Raw genomic sequence first — 22,715 nt, forward strand, 5'->3', positions numbered from 1 at the left:
CTGATTTGTTTGTGTTAATGTTTGCAACAAGGGTGTCGTGCCAACAATTCTAGACGATGAACAAATAAACACTCTAAAACCTACTATGACCCATGACCTACTGCCTTTACTTTGAATAAAAATCTACTAATATTGTGCTGGTAATTCATTCCAACATCCTGATTTGTTTGTTTTAATGTTTGCAACAAGGCTGTCGTGCCAACAATTCTAGACGATGAACAAATAAACACTCTAAAACCTACTATGACCCATGACGATGAACAAATAAACACTCTAAAACAAAATAAACACTCTAAAACCCCCTAACTAGCTTTATTACTTCCCTTGTCTGAATTTCAACCTCGGCAGCCAGCACATTCCTTATTATCATGTTCCGCTTTCTTTATAACATGGGATGCTGTGTTGGCTGGCTCTTTAAACTTGGCATATATATCACCTCTGTAGAATTGCCTCGTTCTGAGGACAAGAATAAAAGAAATCATGGCTCCAAAAAGGGTCACCGTTGTCATAATGATAAACGAAAGCTGAAAACATTTATGCCCAGTGCAAGTAAGCTCGCTCTGAGACGAACAAGTCCCAAGAGCAGTACACTGCTTTGTTGCCTCTTGGTCATACATGTGCCCCACACCTCTGACAGACAGAAGATAAACTCCCAAGGGCTCGCAACCGCTCCAAAATTATAAAGAGTGGCATAATACTTGAGACCAAATATCTCTGAGATGACTGCATTATTTAGAGGCCATTGAGCTCCCAAACACAGTCCATTTATAATGGACGCTATGTACAGTGAACCCGGAAGTGCGAAAGCTATGAAAATATGTCCAATGCAAGCAATAAGAAAATTATCGTCAACATCAGCGGCCTGGGAAATTTATACTTCTGGAGAAGAATTTCCGATACAAAACCAGCAAGAACGCGGCCTAGAAAATTCCATATGCTAATAAGAGCAACAAAGGTGGTTATAGTCTGGTGGGTGTAACCAAGAGAGTTTCCAATCTGTCCCATATTATCAATGGCGGTCACAGTTGATCCAATCCCACAAACACTGGCTAAAAACAGAATGAGCGTATCGAGACTTACTAAAGCTTGAGGAATTGTGAAGTCGTCCCTCTTTTGGGGCTTTTCAAGAATTTCACTATACGGGATACAATAGAAGCTCTCGCTCTCATTTCATCGCTACTATTAGCAATATACTCTCTGCCGGTTATCGATTTCCTTCCTTGATCTCTGAGCAATGTTGAGGATCATTCATCTCTTCATTTTCTATTGTAAGAAAACTGATTTCGGCATGATCTACTATGGTTGAGACGGAGGTCTCGGTGGAAATCTGTTGCTGCTTCCTTTTGTCCATCTCTGCCTTAACAATCACTACAAGAGGAAGCGAAAGGAAAACCACGATAATTGCAACAACAATTCTGTAGCCTGCCTTAGGTAAATTCTTCATCGTATTCTCCACTACGATGAGAAGCATAAGAAATACAGTTAATCCTAGAGCTATGTAGAGAAAGTGGTAGAATCGCTTCAGCTCATTTCTTTCCGTCGTCTCTTTTGTAGGACGAACTATCAACATTACAATCAGAAAAACAGCACTAGGTAAGTAGCCAAGAAGAAGAATCAGACCAGCCGATCCACTGGCACTATTCCCATAAATTGCATAGTAAATCTGAGTGAAAATTGCTCCACTCAAACCCACAAATCCTTTCAGAAGCCCCAGCACAACTCCTCGGCTCCGAGGGAAATTCTTGACACACGTAACCAGAGGTCCCGTGTTGGTAAATGTCTGAGAATTAGCTCCAATGACTATATACAAATACATCTGCCATAACTTGGGCTTGGCAATTCGTCGGGTGACAGATAACCATAACAATGAATATCCAACGATATTAATGATGGCTCCAACACCAAGAACAACCCATGGAGGGCTGACTTCATTGATGAGACCTGCAACAATCCCAACATTAGCTCCCAGATCCTTGAAAAATGCCAAGGTATTCAATGTGCTCTGATCATAGCCCAGGGAAGTTTTTATTGCTTCTGAGTAATCCCCAAACATATAAGTGCCACCAGAAAATGACATAATAAGGAACGACACAAATACTACAAACCATCTTCCCATGACCACTCTTTTGGCCAAATCAAACACCTCACTCCCCTCCATCATATTCACCAGAACAACACAGCGAAACAACCGCAATTTCGTTTTGTTCGAATATCTTACAGGGATTTTCGATCCCAAGCAAAAATGCGTTGGGAGTCGAATGTTTACTACTAGACAACTAAACCCAATGACAGGAATAATTGGTTCCGCACTTGCTTAAATAATAAATTGAGCATTTGAATTCGTATAACGCGAGGCACGTCGGAAGAGTGCGTGTGGTAATGTGAAAACAAACTTTATGGAAAATCGAAGTGTGGATTTTCGGCGCAAAGAGCGTCGCGTCGCGTTGCCTTTTTTAAGAATAGGACGGTGTCGATTAAATAATCTTTCCTGAGAAACAGACAAAAATGTTGCAAATATGTGTAATGGATATCAAATTAGTTGAAAGGACTTATGCTTTTTTGGACTGGTTTCCCCTCACTGGGGAAGTCAAAGCTAGACAATCTTACATGGAGGTGAATGATGCTCAGAACTTCTAAGGCCGGCCTCACTTTAACTCTTTTTTTTTATCATATTAATAAATTAAACTTAGAAAAAAAAAAAACTTGATATTTAAAAAAAATAACTCTATCTCATTTACTAGTAGTTGAGGATCTTCGTCATCATAATTATATGGCTTTCATTAGTTTCTTTCACATGTGTACAAATCCAAAATTATTAACTCCCAAAGGATAAAAACCTTTATAAAATCTTAAAAATATGGTTGTATACTAGGTGGAAACACATATGCTGAGAAGAAACAAGACACTCTCATAGGGAGATTAAAGGAAGTTGAGATGAACTAATAATTGTAAGAGAATTTCTATATAAGGGGAAGTCATACTCATAAATTTAAGTAGAATGTAAAATGAAAGGCATGAAAAATGCTAAAACGTCATCAAATTTTCATTTGACGGGCATAGGGGATTTGAAATTCTAGACCTGCTTATAAGTTAATACACAAATAAATATAAAAAAATTATTTACCTTTTAAATATAAATAGAATGTACTTGCTCCTAATATGTGATCATCGTACTTGTCAATCACATTACAACAATATGTTATATGATATCTGTATATATGTAATCAAAAGTGGAATATCTTACGGGTAGAATGTGATTTTAATGTGGCATCATTTGTTAACTTTATGTTTTAATTCAATCTTTAGATTTAATGATGACGTATCGAGAAGGGTATATGGTTTATAGCTCTGTCTCACCATAACAGAGAGTTGGGCATCCAGGCGATCGTTGATTCCACAAGGGTTGATTCGAGTGCAGGAAATCACTTGAAAATGGTTAGGGTTCTCGTAAGAGGTACCCTTTGTTGAAAATGGCAACAAGAAATGCTAAAAATAGAAATTCTAAAAATAACATTGTTATAAATAGGAGTTTGGGCACCAGTGTTGGACATAGCAAAGGAATGAAAAATGGAAGTGCTATAAATAGAATTTCTAAAAATAGCATTTCAGGATAGATTCCATTTTTAGTTAGTCCCTGAACTAAAATTGTGAAGTAAAATTTGAATTTGATCTTAGTAGCTGTTTGTAAAATAATTAATTAATTCATCTCAAGTTAATTAGTTGAGGAAAAACAAACATGAAGTCTATGTGAGGACATGCAACACTTATTCCTTTGATTAAGGAATTTATCCCTTAGTTAAAGACATAAGAGTGAGTTGTAATTTTGTGTTGTAATTAGTTAGCTCAGTTAACTAAGTTAAGTCCAGTTAGATTAGTTCCAACAGTTGGAGGAACTGATTGTGAGTTCAGTTAGTTACTGCTTGCATGCATGTAACTATTACACTTTATATAACTGAATATTCTCTCATAAATAACTCATGCATGTCAGTTCTGTCAGAGACCCAGTTGAGATCAGAGGAAGGGACAGTGTACTACCAGTTGGAGGAATATTCCTATAAAGGAAACTCATACATGCAGAAGGAATTAACTACTTCAGGATTGCGCAGTTATTTTAGAGGTTAGTGTTGTGTGTGAGAGGATTATTCACACATGTTGCAGCCAGAGCACCCAAGAGAAACCGCGCAAGGAAATAGGAGGCTTGAAGGACTGAAGGAAGACACAAGTGTTGTCTATTTTGTCTATTAGCGGTATTGAGGGATTTTACTGATAGTTGGATAGCTTCCGAGCTAAGGCTTTGTGTAATTCTGAGATAATTTCCACCTGTATGATATTCTCAGTTATATGTGTTCTTGTTTGATATTGCTCATATCGATTAAGCTTCCACAAAGTTTATTCTAGAAGTAGATCTAGTATTATGATTTAGTACATTGCATTATTAGTTGATCTACAGGTGAAATTTCTACACCCTTGGCCGCAGTTTTTCATTTGTCTCTCATTCTCCTCCCAGATGATGCTCTGCAACTTGATGCTAATGCAATCTCTACTAAGGGTGAATCCACCAGGTTCGAGGTGATTCTTCCACCAAAATTGCACCGTTCATGGTACTGTTCTTTGTTCGCATAGTTCACTCTCCCGTCGCTCGAATCTGCAAAAGCTTTTGTCCGTGTGGTCTCCTCAAATTTGGGCAAAGTTCGGAATCCTCACCTCTACAAGTACATTAATTTAAAGTCATTTGTTCTTATTCACCACATATGACTTAGATTTTGTGTCTATTTTGCTCTTACTTGTTCTATTTTTACGTCCTATGTAAGTACCCTTCCTCCCACAAGATTCTATGTTATGAGGAAACAACGTCTCTGGAATGAACTCTTGAGGATGGAGTTTCAGGGAGGGAGTTCAAGACCAAATTGTCTCGAGCCTCCATGGGAAGAAGACACCATGTTCAATGTGGAAACATTGAAGTATCTATATCAGAACAACAGCGATCAGAGGAAGTTGACGCTGAAAGGGAAGCTTCGTAAAATCAAGTGTGAAAAGGGGGACACGATCTCAACATCCCTGACCAAGCTCACCACTTGCAGGGATGATCTTGGAAGTGTTGGGATCATGATAGCCGATGATGAAATGGTGAGTATTCATTTCCTCGGTCTTCCTAAGAGCTGGCATAGCTACAAAGACTCTGTAAATGGAAGAGATAAACTACCAGATTGGGAATTACTTTGGTCCGATCTGATGTAGGAGGAGACAAGGAGAAGCACCAGAGATGGTTCTTCATCCAAGGAGGATGAAGAAAATTGTGCCTTAGGGAGTAAGGTAAAGAAAGGGAAGGAAAATAATTATCATCCCAAATCGAGTTCTTCTCGTGGTGGGAAGAAGTTTGAAGAATTGAAAGTTCGATGCTTTCATTATAACGAGGTGGGCCATTTTGCTACAAGTTGTCCACTGAAGAAATCTAGGAAGGGATTCCTTGGAAGCATTAGAAGGTGAGGCACTGGCCTCACAGTTTGAGTTGGATTTCACCCTCATCGCATGCATGTTTCATCGATGGTGGGATGTGGTTGGTTTCTTGATAGTGGAGCTTCATTCCACATGACCGACGATAAGAGTTTGTTCAGTACCTTGGAGGAGAAGGATATCCAGATACTCATAAAGATGGGTAATGATGAAAAGTATAGTGTCTCAGGTGTAGGCACAGTTATTTTTCAGAGTGAGTATGGAGCTCGCATTACCTTAACAAATGTCCAGTATGTGCTAGGACTGAGGAAAAACTTGGTATCTATCGCAATGTTGGAAGACAAAGGCTATGATGTAGTCTTCAGTAAGGGAAAGGTTTTCCTTAGACACATCATCAAAAGATAGGTAAAGCAGATCGATTCACGAGTCAAGAACTTCTACCATTTTGAGGTTCTAGATACATGCAAAGCCTTGAGGAGCATGGAAACTGTTGGAGACATGGTGGTTGAGATGGAGCGTACACTACCTATCAACATGTAGTGCCAAAAGAAGTCTCAGACAATCTTTGAGGAGCCACAATTGGTGAATCAGCTTTAGGAGGTTGTGGAGCAGCCACAACTGGAGAAGTCGAGAGGAGATCAAGTGGAGGCATCCATTCATCCAGAGACCTCTAGTAGGGGGAAATTTCGAGCCAAGTGAGCAGAGGTATCACATGCAGCCAGGTGGGAGGTGGGGCAATGTGGATTGATAGTCCCACGAAGGATGAAATAGGGGGCAGGATCCTTGAGGTACCCAACCTCTTAGATTCAATCTTGCTATGAGAGCCCCGAAGAGGAGTAGCAAGACTAGCTGAGTGGGTAGAGATAGATATGGATGGAGCGGTAGAGAGAGCTACAATGCAGGAGTCCGAAGACTATGTAGAGCTAGCAAGATGCAGCAATGCGAGAGGCACAAGAGTGTTGCACTAGTGCAGGACGACACAAAAATGTGTGCAATGGTTCGAGATCCATGGAGGTTGCAGCAGCTCAAAGGTCAGCGAGGGAGTACTTATCAGTGGCATATGGAGCTTCAACATCAGAGGGCCTTTCTAGCCCAATGGGGAGGTCAGTTGGGAGTTATTTTTGTTTCTAGAGTTGTTGGAGAAACAACACTTGGGAGAAGTGTTGCATGCAGAACATTCCAAAGGTTCAGGATCAGGTTCAAGTTGAATGTCCTTATTGTTGAGAGGGAGTGTTGAAAATGGAAACAAGAAATGCTAAAAATAGAAATGATAAAAATAACATTGCTATAAATAGCAGCTTGGGCACCAGTGTTGGACATAGCAACAATGAATGAAAAATGGAAGTGCTATAAATAACATTGCTAAAAATAGAATTTTGGGAGAGATTCCAATTTTAGTTAGTCCCTGAACTAAACTTGTGAAGTAAAATTCGAATTTGATCTTAGCAGTTGTTTGTAAAATAATTAATTAGTTCATCTTGAGTTAATTAGTTGAGGAAAAACAAACATGAAGTCTATGTGAGGACATGCAACAATTACTCCTTTGATTAAGGAATTTATCGCTTAGTTAAAGAGATAAGAGTGAGTTGTAATTAGTTAGCTCAGTTAACTGAGTTAAGTCTAGTTAGATTAGTTCCAATAGTTGGAGGAACTGATTGTGAGTTTAGTTAGTTAATGCTTGCATGCATGTAACTACTGCACTTTAGATAACTAAATATTCTCTCATAAATAACTCATGCATGTCAGTTCTGTCAGAGACCTAGTTGGGATCAGAGGAAGGGACAATGTACTATCAGTTGGAGGAATTTTCCTATAAAGGAAAGTCATCCATGCAGAAGGAATTATCTCCTTCAGGATTGCGCATATATTTTAGAGGTCAGTGTTGTGTGTGAGAGGATTATTCACAAAGGTTGCAGCCAGAGGACCCAGGAGAAACTATGCAAGGAAATAGGAGGCTTGGAAGACTGAAGGAAGGCACAAGTGTTGTCTATTTTGTCGATGAGAAGCATTGAGGGATTGTATTGATAGCTGGATAGGTTCCGAGCTAAGGCTTTGTGTAATTCTGAGATAATTTCCACTTGTATGATATTCTCAGTTATATCTGTTCTTGTTTGATATTGCTCATATTCGATTAAGCTTCCACAAAGTTTATTCTAGAAGTAGATCTAGTATAATGATTTAGTACATTGCATTATCAGTTGATCTACAGGTGAAATTTCTACACCCTTGGCCCGAGTTTTTCATTTGTCTCTCATTCTCCTCCCAAATGATGTTCTATAACTCGATGCTAATGCAATCTCTACTAAGGGTGAATCCACGAGGTTCAAGGTGATTCTTCCACTAGAATTTCACCATTCATAGTATTGTTCTTGGTTCCCATAGTTCACTCTCTCGCCGCTCAAATCTGCAAAAGCTTCCGTCCCTTTGGTCTCCTAAAATTTGGGCAAAGTTCGGAATCTTCACCTGTACAAGTGCATTAATTTAAAGTCATTTGTTCTTATTCACCGCATATGACTCAGATTTTGTGTCTATTTTGCTCTTACTTGTTCTATTATTGCGTCCTATGTAAGTACCCTTCCTCCCACAAGATTATCTGTTATGAGGGAACAACGTCTCTGGAATGAACTCTTGAGGATGGAGTTTCAGGTTTTTGGGAAACCGTAACCTTGTGACATTGGTAATTTTGTCGCCCATTCATTTTCTTTGTAGTTACTCATATTACTTAACTCGTTTAGGCACAAAATCTGTTACGGTTTTTACCCTCTGCTTCATAGGGATTTCCAATGGCTACTTCTAGGCTTCGATATCCTAAACTCCAGGTGCCTATCTATTAGCTTGCAACCTGTCAGCATATATGGTTTAGATCTAGTGTTTTATGGCCTTCGTTTTATGTGAAGAGTTATCTTGAATGTAGCAACATTTTTTTTTTAAATCCCTTTTTCTTTTCATTTAAAGTGGACTTCTCTGCAGCAAGGTTTCTTTGTATAGTTACTATGTAAGGAATATGAGGCATTTAATTGATATTCTTAATTAAACAGTCCTAGCAACATGGTTATAATGGTTCTCATTCTATTTCTCATGATTATTAGGGTTATAATGAATCTCGTTCTATTCATGATTATTATGGTTATATTTGCATATTCTTTATAATTTGGTATGCAATATTTAAAAATATTCTATACATAATAGACTCTCTTTTAAGCAATAGATTGATGCTCGAGTTCGAGTTTTCCTTATGCTCATCATTATACATGCTACCGCTATTACTACAGTGAGCGTTTTGTTGTTTACTTTTCTTTAATATATTTAGGGTAATAGTGGGTTCTGAAGTACCTATCTACATAGAGTCATGTTGGGGACTAGACTGAGTCATTCCCAAGGTGGCATCTTAGTCCTAACCCCTTGTTATGATGTTGTGCATTGCCAGAATGTGTTTAGATTTACACCTTTTTTAAAATAAAACCTTGGGTTCTTCAAACACAACAACACTACTTTTCTGATATTCATTTACTTATGAGGTTTATATTAGATGAAGCATACGTGTATGCTTTAGATGTTTTCTAGATCAAATTCCTTGTATTATTGTTTTCTGGGTTTACTTTTTTCTTGGTTCTAAACTCTAACAATATTTCCCTACTTTTTGTCCTAGTTGGTTGCGGGGTTTGTTAATTTCCATTACTTCATTTATCCTCGTTACTTCCTAAGGTAGTGTTTACACCAACACTAAACGTTGCCCCATTTTCCTATGAGTCTACAACTACAAAATGTATATCAAAAGTTAAAAAAAATTACCAATCCGTTTTAGCTTATAAATGAAAGGAAGATATAAATTCTAGAATTTATTGACGGAGTTTCAACCATAACTTTAGTAAGTACTCATCCATGCAAAAGTACAAGGTAAAGACCCATCCTATATAATCATTTTTTCTCTGAAATTTCCTCGAATTCAAAACAATAGTAAACAATTCTAGTTATTCTTGAATCAGGCCTTAGGACTAGAGTCTATTCTTCTAACCTCTGCTTCCTTTCTGTAATGAAGTGATAAACTCTATCAAGTCCAGCTCTTGATGTTCCTTCCATTACTTCACTTTCACTAAGTTCCTGTTTTATCTCCAAAAAATAAAGGTATAACTGTTTTAACTGTTCCTAACTGTTTGGAGGTTGGAATTCATTTCCGGTCTCCCTTCTTGAATTTTGAAATTTCATAACATATATAAAAAGAAAAACAATATTATTACCATTTCAATTATCCATCCAAAATGTCATTGGACTTTCCAGAGTCTCATTTACCAACAAAATAAAATAGCTCTGATTGCTATCCAAAAGGTGTTACATGGAGTGAGACAAAAATTTCTCAATGTGATATAGGAAAAAATAAATTAAAAATAGATAGACAAACTCTTTTCCTCTATATATTCATTTGTCGAATCGATGGAAGGTTGGAAAAGAAAAACATACAAAATGGAAAGTGGATGTTGATATTGATTGAGGCAACCAACAAGTTTGTGATTCTATATTTTATAAAGTTAAAATTAAGATCTCTAGAAATTGATGTCAAAGCTGATACTAATAATCAGGATTTCGAGAGACTGATATTGATATTTGATGAGGTATACAAAAAACTTGTAATTATGCATTTTATAATATTAAAAGGAAGAATTCTAGAAACTGATATATCCAAGTAATTTCCAGAAACTGATATACTACAAATGTTTGAATCAAGAGAAGAATTTGCAGGACTTTGGCGAGCACAAGAGTTTCCTGTCGGGTAGTCTTGTCATTCGCACATTCCATCACTTGCTACAACTTATATGTCTAACTTTTCATTAGAATCTGACCACTTCAAATTATAATGTCTCAGGTGACCACCATGAAACTTCATCTTCCAAGGAGGAATACAAAGACAAGGTACAAGGTCAAGCAGCGAAGCTGAGATGACTTTAGGGGAGTTAGTGATGTTGTGCAACTTACCATATTTCACTTACAACATCCATATTTCCTTCTTCATTGCTTAGGGGTTGTGATTCATGGTTTTTGTCCTCCATTTGGACAACCTTATTTTCCTTGGGGATTTCAGGGGTTGTGGATGCATCCGTTGGGTATAATTTATAGCTCGAAAAAAGTTCTTGGAAACGAGGAAAGCTCTAACCATATTGGAGGGTTTTGAGGGATGCGAAGTACATATTTTTTTTTCCATTCAAGTGATGTAGAGATCCTTTGTCTATGGTGCACTTGGATTGTTGAAATTTCTTGTGGGTTTTTCCAGTGTAGAGGAGATTTAATTTCCTCACTTCTTGGTTCATTCAAGCATACTCATGTATACATGTTACAACAATCTTAATTTTTCCAACTATTATAATGAGAGCATTGATTTTAAGAAATTTAGTAACAATATTGCAAACAATGCACCAAATGGTCTCTTCACAAATATTACCATGGAGGATCTCTAAAAATTTATAAAAAAAAATGTGCAAATGATTCTATGCAGTGAACTGATTAAAAAAGGGTTAGTAGTGAAGCCACAATGATTTTAGGGGAGTTAGGAAATGTTGTGCAAATTGCCATATTTCCCTTACAACATCCACCATCTTCCATTGTTCTTTTTATGGGACTTCATCAATGTTGTCAAACTGATGTAAATTTTCTTCTTCTTCTTCACTACTTAGGGCTTGTGATTCAAGGTTTCCGTGTTACCTTGAGACTGCTTGATTTTCCTCACAGATTTGAAGGGAGATGGATGCATCCGTTGGGTAAAATTTATTGCTTAAACAGAGTTCGAGGAAATGAGAAAAGTTCTTACGATATTGGAAAGTTTTGAGGAACTTGGAGTCCAAATTTTGTTGCAATTCGAGTGATGCGAAGCTCCATTGTTTATGGAATAATTGGATTGTTGAAATTTCTTATAGGTTTGTCTAGTACAAAGGAGATTTAATTCCTGAAACTCAAGATTGAAACATACATCAATGTGAAATCTGTGCTAAGCGGATTTGGGCATTCGTTGCCTCGTCGGGAGTTATCCAACCCCGGAGAATCGAGATTGTAAATTTTTGTGTTAATCATCGAGACTTTGTCCTTGCCCCGATCAAAATATAGAAATTTTATGAGATTTTAGGTAAAAGGTACAAAGGGGGAATGAGCATTAATAAAAACTTAATTAACAAATATCAGCTAAGATGGACTTTAAGAGAGGGAAACTTCACCAAAGTTTTAGTAACCTGCCTTGACAATTGTTTTACAAATCAACTGTGGAAAACAAAGTAAAAGTAACACTTGTACCGTAGAAAACAAAAGTTAATTACAATCAAGACCATTTATATCATTAAAATTAAAATTTTAGAAATATTTCTCTAGTTAAATCTTAAAAATTTTAATATATGTAAACTATGTTAACATATTAAATAAATTGAAATTTAATTAATTATAATTGATTGCTTGTTTGCCTAAATAATATTTAAGCTACAAATTATTCAAAATATATCTTTCATTTTATTAAATTAAATATAATGAGTTAATTATATAAATAATATTCAAAATTTCAAAATATTATTTTATTTTTACAAAGTTTACTCCAGAATGGGGATAGTGTTGTACAGACATCGCCGTCGACAGCACGAATTGAAAGTCAGCCAAGAGAGTTCTCCGCAATATCCCCATTCTGAAGTTTCGCCAAAGTTTTCACAGCGTGCTTTGATAACGGTTTGACAAATCAACTATGGAAAACAAAGTAACCGTGACAACTTCACTAGGAAAACAAAAGGTAGACGATAATAGGTGGCTAACTGATTGAAAAGAAACGCTTTAGATCTAATTATTATTATATTTTAAATAGCGATAAAATTTGCGAGTCACATGTAACCAGTTTAGATCTAATTATTATTATATTTTAAATAGCGATAAAATTTGCGAGTCACATGTAACCAGTTGCGAGAATAGGAAAAAAATATTATAATTTAATCATTAAATGTGTAGTGAGATGGCTAGCATGAGTTCTAAAGTTTGTTTATCAGTTTTATTAAAAAATATATTAAACTTTTTGAAATAACACATTTATATTTTTTTAAATAATATTTTGTTTTTGCAGTAGTCTAACTAGACAGCATTTTTTTATTGAAAAACATGAAAATTCCCACAATATTTTGATAAATTCATCTAGATATTTCGAAAATGATGGAAATTTGGGTGATATTTTGATAACTTCCCACAGATATATTTGTAAATTTAGATTACAAATGTCAAATTTCAAGATTTTGGGTGCCTTAGAGGTTTTGGTAAATCCAATTTACAACTGTCAAATTTAAAGATTTTGGGTCTCCAAGAGGTTTTGGATGGTGCTTATCTACTTCCACCATACACTCTTTATGCAAAATTTGTTGAAATCTTTTACCCAGCCACTTCTGACCTTCTTGGACAATTTGCTAGGCTATTAATTGAAAAAAATGAAAATTTAAATAGCACTAAGAGAATATAAATTAAATGGTTAGTATATGTAGATACACACTAGTCTATTATAAACATTAAACATTTATTTTAAGATATATCTTAAGTGGCCAAAGTTTAAAATAAAAATGGAAGATAACTCGATTATAGTTTGTTTTAAATTATATAAAATTGATATATAATATATGTATATATATATATATATATATATATATATAAACAAAATTCTTAGCTATGAACATTTACTCTCACTTTATTATAGAAATTCTTAATTTATAAATAAGATTTGTTACAATACCATGACAAAATACTATCGTTTATCAATACTACATGTCCAAAAATACCACGATAGTTTTTTAATTAATCAATTTAAGAGGGCAAAATGGGCATAACTACTTTGGAGATAAATATCAATTTCTAGTTTGTGTATACTACTACCAATATTATATAATATTCCATGGAGGTTCAATCCCTACCATCCACCCAAAAATTATTAATAATTAAATTAAAATTTTGGAAACCCTATTTCAAATTAAACAACCTATAATTTTCTTCTTAAAAATAGATTTAAATAAAAATCTATTGATATAAAAAGTGAAATATTGTACTAAGGTGTTCATCCAAGGACATGTTGTAGTGTCTCTAAGTGAGTGCAAACATTTAAATGTTCACTAAATAAGAAGATATATGGTTGTAAATGAGTGTAAATGTTCAAACGTCAACTTAATATGAGAGACATGTCATAGTGTCCATAAAATAAAGCACTAACAGATAATAATGATAATAATAATAAAGAATTATACTCAATTAAAAATGTAATAAAAGAAATAGTTTGATTCAATTTTTATATTCAAACATCGATAACCCTCTGTAAAATTGGCCAAAGATCAAATATTCCAAAATCTATATTTTAACTTAATTAATAAACATATAAAATTGTGGGTGGTAATACAATTGGAATAAAACATGTTAGCAAGATCTTGTATACCTAAATCATTAAAAGTTCACGTGTCTCATCAATAAATAAATAAAAAAGCATATAATCTTCAATATTTACAATAAACAATTATATATATATATATATATCATCTTAGTGTAAGTAATAGGCTAAATGACTCTTTTGGAAATACTTTTTATCCAATAGAAATTTTTAAAAGCTATATATATATATATATATATATATATATAATAAAAGGAATTAATTAGAAAATTTATAAAATATGTAATTATATATATTAACAAAATTTTAATACAATTAAAAATAAGAATATGTGAAATTTATAAATATTAATATTATTATTAAGAGTGAATAATATCTATCTTATCTCCAAATTTATCTAGAAATTTATCTAGCGAGGAATCATACCTAGAGGTGCAAATTTTCCTTGATTTTTGATCCCTCTTATAGTATGGTTAATCTTAGATAAGAGGAATCTACTCTAGTCGTAATTATAATTAAGTTCTAACTTGATAGTTTTAGTTGAGAAGTATAAAAACAAATTTTAATTTTAATTTTAAATAATCAAATTTTTAATAATACAAATTTTATTTTAAATAATTTAGCAAACCTTTGATTAAAATGTAATTTAACTTTCTTTTATAAAATTACCTTATTCAACCACCTAGTATAGGGGAGATGTGTAGGTGTTACATTGGGCTATGTTGAATTTATAAAAGCTAAAGGATTTGTAAACATTTACATGTTGTCTCAATTAAATAATAATAAAATTTTAAAGTAATATATAATTAATAATAAAATATTAAAAGTAGTATATAAGTTAAAAGAAATATGTTGTAGTGTTAATAAAAAGTAAAAATGTAATAAAAATAATAAAATTCATTTTTTTATATTTGAATTTTATTTTTGAATTAACCCTTCTATGATTCATAATGAATTAAGAAAAGTCTTTTTGTAAAAATCACATAAGAGAAATTTTATTCATTGTGAGGACGAGATGAAGAAGAAAATCGTGCAAAAGGCTTAAAGGAATGTAGAGACCATAATTTCAAGTAATGCCCTACTTTTAAAAATAATATTTGAATTATGATATTAATTTATTAATTTATTAAAAATAAATATTATTAAGTAATGGCTATATTAAATGATTAGTTTTGAAAATTTTGTTTAAATTACTTTATTAAAATTAAATATTATATAAAAAAAAAAAAATCTATTAATGGGAAATAATTGAAAAATATAACTAACAATAGTAAAAAATCAAAGTTATTAAGTAACTGATATATTAAACTACTAGTTTTTGAAAAAAATATTTAAATTAACTGGTTAAAATCAAATATTATTAAAAAAAATTATTAACTGCATATAATCCAAAAATATAACTAACAAGAATAAAAAAATCAAATTCAAACTCCAAACTAGGGAAGTAAAAAATAATAAAAAAGAGTAAAGACCCTTTTTTACATAGGAGACCATAGAGTTCCTAAGCTACGTTTAAATTCTAGCCAAAACCACATAATGTGTTTGTATAAAGACACATATAGCCAATATTAGAAAGAACTCTCATGAGCCCCATAGTTAAACCGATGGTTGAGTAGTTCCTAAAACACCATGGATGGAAAGGTTCTGCCATCTTTGTGAGAATACGAACATTGAGGATGAAAATCACTTCCCCTTAGTGCCCCGCTTACAACCACATTAGATCTCAATTTCAAAATATTGTTACAATACTTACAATGTCAAAATTACAGTGAGCTCGAGAGGCTTCTATCCAAGCTTTTGGAGCATAGAAATAAGTTCTTAAATCAAAACTAAATGATTCATTTCTTTAGGTACGATAAACCAAAGTTTGGTCTCAGTGGACGATAACCACCACCACCACCATCATCATTATATATATATATATATATATATATATATAAATATATATATATATATATATATATATATATATATATATATCATATATAAATATAAAATAAATAAATAAAACAAGGTCAAAAGTAAAATAAAATACTCAGACCTATTAATATAAATGATTATTCTTCGTTAGAGTTTAGAGTTTATAATTCTTCATAAATAAACCATATAAATTAGAATTGTTTTTAATTATATAATTTTTTTTAATAAAACTATTTTTTTTGTAAAAGTAATGTCAACTATATTATATAATTATGGATTTTAGGCATCCAGTGTGGTTCATTTATTTTAGCTTTTTCTCTTCTGAGTATCCATAGTAGAAACCGTATTTTGTCAACACTTCAATATTTAAAAACTATATTCAATTAATTAACTAGTATCAATTATTAAAATATTAAAATTATTAATAATAATAATTTATTTATGTTAATGATAATGATTTTTAGAATAAAATTAGTTTTTAAAGAATTTAGGAACTAATTAATCAAATCAGCTAATATTAAATCCATAAAAAAAACCTCCAATTAATTAATTATTGAACTAATATAAAATCTGTTAAAAATAAAAATTAAAAATAAATAAGGAAAAATTTATTAATGAGTATGATAATCAGAATATAAAATATAAATTAAATATAAATTAAAAGTTATCAACCAACCTTAAAAACTATTTCTTTAAACTATTTATCCTATAACATAGCTCTTCTTATATCATCATTTAGATTGGTCCTCATGATGGATCCTTGTTGGGATTTGAAACATTGACATATATTATATAATCTTCTATTCATAATGTGATTATCCAACATTATTATAAATTTTCTTCTATTATTCAATAATAAAATTATATATATATATATATATATATATATAATATATATATTTAGATATATATATTATATATACATATAATTTTTAAAAATGAATATTAATTTAAAATGTTAAAATCCCAAAATATTGTCAACTATATTGTACAATATTCTATTGTTTTTTTTGCTGAAGCAAAAATCGTGTCTTCTATTCATATAAACAAAAGGATTAATTACATAAATTAAAACAAACCCTAAGGAATGAGGGGACATAGAATTCACTATCCCTCCCAGGGTATGGGCGCACGAGCCCAAGGCTAACCAATTGTGCCATGGGTTACCACCCCTACTTCCTTCAAAATACAGATGCAATTTGATCCGTAACAACGGAGCGAAAAAAGGAATACAAATTAGAACTAAAACCAGACCTGTAAAGAAATTAAAAACCAAACTATTCAGATTTCAGGTTCGAAAAGGGGCACAAACATTGCATATGTGGCCCACCCGAAGTTCATTGCTATCCACCACGAAGCTGAACAAGCACGGATGACAACAATAAGGCATAACTTTGACCTGGACCCACCAACATGCAAAATGATCCTGCGTCATTGATCCACCTCGCAAGATCCAACTGTTGATAAACATATCAGATGGAAAAGAAGCCCAGAGAATACTTTCCCAATGAGGGCGATATTCTCTTTCCTACTAGAGTCACATGTTGCATGTTGACTGGCATTGGGCTCAAATCTTTGAAACCACTTTTCAGAGTTGAGAGCTTCTGATAAGCCAAAAACCACCTTGAGGGCAGTATTGAAACTAAAGGTAATTATGAAGAAGTTTTCGAGTCCACTGACGAAGAAAAGACCCTGACCTAAACCCATCAATCTAAAATTCGAATCTCCACCCTTGATCCTCAGCCATTTGATCCAATGGATGAGAGGAATATCCATTTGAAGAAAAGTAGGAGTGATTCCCACCATACAAGCATCCGAAAACCTGTAGACCAACCCCACCAGTTCACTGTATCCATTGCCCACAGTTATATACTTATGGTGGGGTGTTGTTGTTCCTTCTAACTAAAGGCTCTTCACCCCCTCTTCCCACCAAGTAAAACTAAGTTGATCTGTGTTAGGTGAAAGTTTTGAAAAATTCCTCAATCTGCAAATCATCTCCCACCCAAGAACTCTATGTCTGAGTTGTTCTGGCCTGATAAAGCTAACAAAGTCCTGCGTGCCATTTTCAAAAATACCTCTGGAAAAACCCTTCATGTTGATAGTGTATCTACAAACCCAACCTCTGCTACTGCTGACATTCTATATTCTGATGTATCTCTCGGTCCTCATTTGCCTGGTTCAGGCAGTCATCCCTCAATATACCCCATGGAACCTCTTTCCATGTGTACTTATTACTGCTTTTAGTGCAGAGAGCACCTTTGTTGGCAAGTATGTCCGCCAATTTATTGGTCGCCCTGCGCACATGTGTGAATCTTAAGGTTCTCATGTTTTGAAGGTAAAGATGGATTCTTTGATAAACCTGAAGAAGCCTGTAGTGTCTCGAGATCTTTTCCATAGCTGAACCACAATAGATTCTCTTGACCTAATTGATGATCAACTCAGAATTTTCTTCAATAATGATATTCTGAAGAATCTCATTCTTCTGGATTTCTAAACATTGCTCCAATGCCATTAGCTCCGCCATATTGTTTGTGGCTCTTCCCAGATTGAAATGAAAAATGTATTGTATGTAGCCCTTTTCATCCCTTATTACACCAGCATAACCAACCATACCCGGATTTCCTTTTGAGGCCCCATATATGTTACATTTCATAAATCCTTGAGGGGGAGGATGACAAAAATATTTATTAGTGACCAGTTGCTTTACCAACCTATTCTTGCCATGAGGAATAAGCCCCTACATACCCAACTGAAGAAGTATTTGCACATCAGCATTTGAAGGGAGATTTGTAGGGGGTCTTTGCATTAAAGTTCCAACCGTATCCTTGAGCTGTCTTAAAATTTGTTCCATGATGGTCTAGGAGGAACTTTTTTCATTTTTGAAAATTCTATTGTTGTGTTCTTTCCAGACGTCCCATATTAGGAATCTTGGAGTTAAATCCCAAGCGTTGTTTATTGTTTCATAATCAAAGAAGTTGCTCCTCTAGTTTCTTAGGGTATTGGTAATGCTTTCTCTGTCCCTGTCTGTTTGTCTGAATATTAAGGAAAAACCATCCCACAAAGTGGAGGTAAATATGCAGGTGCCGAGAAGGTGCTCCATTGTTTCCTATTGTGATTCACATAGCTAGCATCTAGATGGGCCCAAAATTCCCCTTTTCTGGATATTCTCCCATGTTAGAATTTTCTTATGATGTACTAACCACATGATCTCTTTGGTTTTCATCCATCCTTGTTTCCTCCAGAGATTCTTCCAAACCCAATCTGATTTTATGAAATCAAGCTCAAGGGTTATGCATTTTGCCTCTTTAAAGTTAAAGTTGCCTTCATTGTTATTTCCCCATTTATGTTGGTCAGGATCAGCTGATATCAATATCTTTCTTTGATCCAGAATCGACATTAGAGCATTGGCCTTTTCTTTCAGGGCTATTATCCCTGTATTCCATTTTCTTCCAGGTTCTCCATTTTCTTTCGCTATTTGTCTGATCCCAAAAATCATTTACCTGGAGTAACCCTTTGTTATCAGTATCATTCTTGAGATCCACAAAGTCCTCTCTTAACAATTTAGGTTCCTGTTGCCGTTTGTTCTCCCAAAACCATGCCAGGTCTCCCACTCTAATCTCCGAGAAGCTATTCTTTTGAACTATGTCTCTATTTTTCCAAGCTTTATTTCAGATGTGAGAGCCTTTTATGATGCCAGAAATTCTTATGTAGTCCTTGTTTTGCCAATTGCTTGAATATTTCTAGTTCCAAATTTGAGCCCAAGGAGCATCTAAATATTTTATCTATCTCCACCATAATTTTGCCCCCAAAACGTTATTTAACACTTCAGGATCATCCAGTCCTAAACCTCCATGGTTTTTAGGTTTACAAATCTTTTCCGAGGCTACCAAGGCCCATTTCTTCTTTTCTTCCCCTTTACCCCAAAGGAAATCTCTTTGGATATTTATTCATTGTTGCAAAACTCCTTTTGGAGTTAGAAGGGCTAAAACATGAAGATGGGGATTGTTTGCAGGACAACTTTTGTAAGAACCAATCGACCCGCCAAGCTCAAAGATCTGTTATCCCATATTTGAGTCTGGTCCTGCAGCTTATTAATCACAGACTCCCAAACAGTCTTGTTTGAGGTTTGTGTGTGAGCGGTACTACAAAATATTTGGAAGGCAGCATATCTCTTTGAAAGCCTAGAATTCTGGAGATATTTCGCTGAATAGCAATGTTAGTATTGAAAAAGAAAATCTTTGATTTGGATAGGCTCACCTATGTGCCCGCCGCCATAGCGAAGTCACTCAAGATTTGTTTGTAAGCTAGTGCTTCTTTGACCGTGGGAATTCCCTGTAGCATGGTATCATCTACAAATTGTTGATGGGTCAAAGCTTCTCCTTTCCCAGATAGTTTGAGACCCTGGATCTTACCTGCTTCTTTAGTGGACTTTATGGCTTGACCTAGTCCTTGCATCATAAGAATAAAGAGAAAGGGGGATAGAGGATCTCCCTGCCTGAGGCCTCTTGAAGGTTTAAAGGTCTTAGATGGAGAACTATTTACCAGAATTGAAAAACTAACGAAAGTCACCAAGTCCATTACCCATCTTACCCAGTTGTGGTCAAATCCAAAAGCTAGCAAGACCTTCTTAATGTAGGTCCAATTTAACTTATCATACACCTTTTCTAGGTCCAATTGCATAATCATTCTTGCCTTCCTTTTACTCATCAATGAGTGAACCACCTCATGCGCTTGAATGATATTATTGAGAATTTGTTTGCCCTCCACATATCCTGTCTGCTCCATAGAAAGCAGAGTACGAAGAAGGGCTTTGAGTCTATTGGCAATAATTTTGGATATTATCTTATACACCACATTGCATAAAGCTATAGGTCTAAATATGTCTTGTGTCATAGCATTCTCCTGTTTAGGAATCAAGGAGATGAAGGATGTATTGACCACCTTCAATACAATTATATTTTTCCTGGAGTCCTCCACCACATTCATAATATCTTACTTGAAAATACTCCAGCATGCTTTAAAGAAATCTACATTGAAACCTTTCAGACCTGGTGCTTTTCCATTCTACATTTCTTTGATGACCTCACTAACCTCCTCTTCATTCACCGACCTATTAAGATCATAATTATCTTCTCTTGTTACTAGCATAGGGATGTGCTCTGCGAAGTCTCTGATAAATTGTCATCTATCTAAGAGAGGTTGCTCTGCTATGCTTTGATAATGTTGAACCAACACAACTTCTATTTCTTTATGGGTATTGAGATATTCGCCTCTGGAGTCCTTGATCATGGAGATTCTATTGTGAGACTTGTGTTCAATTCTAGATTTGTGGAAAAACCTTGTGTTTCTTTCCCTTTATTTTAGCCATTGTACTATTGATTTTTCTCTCCAAAGTATTTCCTCTTGTTTGCATAAGTCCTCCCAATCATGTTGATGTTTGTTGGCTTGTTCATTTCTTTCCCCATCAAGGCCATTTGTGATAAGGGTTTGATTAATTTCCTCCATTTTCCTTTGAACAACTTTTTTCGCTTCAAAAATATTGTGAAACTCATTATTATTCACATCTTTGATCTTGAGTTTGATATGTTTCAATATTTTGTGTAATAGAAACATCCTCATTCTCTAGATCTGCAGATATTCTTTCAACCATTTTTTAATGTTTCTAATAAGTTCTGGATGGGTGAGCCAAATGTTTTCAAACCTAAAAGGTATGTTCTTTGGGGTTCCAATATCGGTCGCCTCAAATTGAATAGGCCAATGGTCTGAGCCAACCAAAACGGAGAATTCTCATTGTCATATCAAGGCCTGTGAGCATGAGGCCCTCTGAGATAATGGATCTGCCCAACTTTTAGGCCACTTGAGACCCTCCTCTTTTGTTGTTCTAGGTAAAGAGGCCATTACTTGTAACTGTGTCAACTAGCTTCATGTGTCTATAAAGTTCTGATATGCTATAGTCCTCTGCTTAGTGTTCTGGTCCCACATAGTTTTCCTAACATAGATTTGATCATGTTAATGTCCCTACCCAGAATCCATGGTATTCCTAAATGTCTATCTCTTTGATCCTCTAGAGAAGTGAGTAGTCTGATTTTGTCATCAATCTCTGAGGTCCATAAACATTTGTGATTAAATAAGTCTCCCTTTCTCCCATAGGTTATATAACCACTGATAAATAATTCCTAGATGCCTCCACTATGCCAAACTTTTGAGGGTTCCAAAGTGTGAGAATACCTCCTGCTGTTTTGTCTGACTTTACTTCTAGAAATTCATATCTCTTGAGCCATTTGATGTGTTTCTCTTATTTTTTGAATTGAACATTATTTCTTGATGAAAATCATATCTAGAGTTTCTTGTTTCATTTATTGTTAAGGTTCCTTTGCTTCCTTTTACTTCCTAGACCTCTAAAATTCCAAGATGTGATCTTCATTAAGAAATATTTGTAAAGGAGTAGCTGGTTAGACCTTTCATCTTACCTAGATCTATCACTAGTTTTCCACATTCTATCAGTAACTCATTTTGTTTCTTTCTGCCCTCTTCCTTTCCTGGGTTTCTCGGAGCGAGTGTTGATGTGCTTTTCAAGGTTTCACCCCTTGTTGTCCTGTCTTTCGAGGTTTCTTTCCCCCCAGCTCTTTAGCCTGAGTTCTCCACATAAACAACTGCTGCACTCTATTAACCTCATCTTGAGGTAATGAATCCATACCTTCCATGGTCCCCCTGTTTCAGGAATCTTTCCAGATCTAAATGTTCTATCAAGAATTCATACAGCTCATGATCCTTTGTTTCCATGTCACTCGGGGTCAATTCTTGGTCCATTTCCTGTTTGATGTTGCTCAACATAGTCTCATTTTGTTGGTTATTTTCCTGTATCTTCTTCCTAATTTCGTCCTTCCTCGCCCATCGGTTGTCCTCTATGGCCTGATTTGCCTTTGTTACTTCTTCATCTTCTTCTAGTATCTTGTACCTGTTC

At 34.5% G+C, this 22,715-nt stretch overlaps 1 pseudogene; it reads right to left on the reverse strand.

Annotated features, from left to right (window-relative positions):
• Nucleotides 1-335: 335 nt before the first annotated feature.
• LOC149204018 (protein NUCLEAR FUSION DEFECTIVE 4-like) lies at nt 336-2,158 on the reverse strand (annotated as a pseudogene).
• Between the last annotated feature and the right edge of the window lie 20,557 nt (nt 2,159-22,715).

This window comes from Pinus tabuliformis, chromosome 1_2, assembly GCF_031772625.1.
Source record: "Pinus tabuliformis cultivar Carrire ecotype Pingquan chromosome 1_2, CPIR1, whole genome shotgun sequence".
Classification (NCBI taxonomy): domain Eukaryota; kingdom Viridiplantae; phylum Streptophyta; class Pinopsida; order Pinales; family Pinaceae; genus Pinus; species Pinus tabuliformis.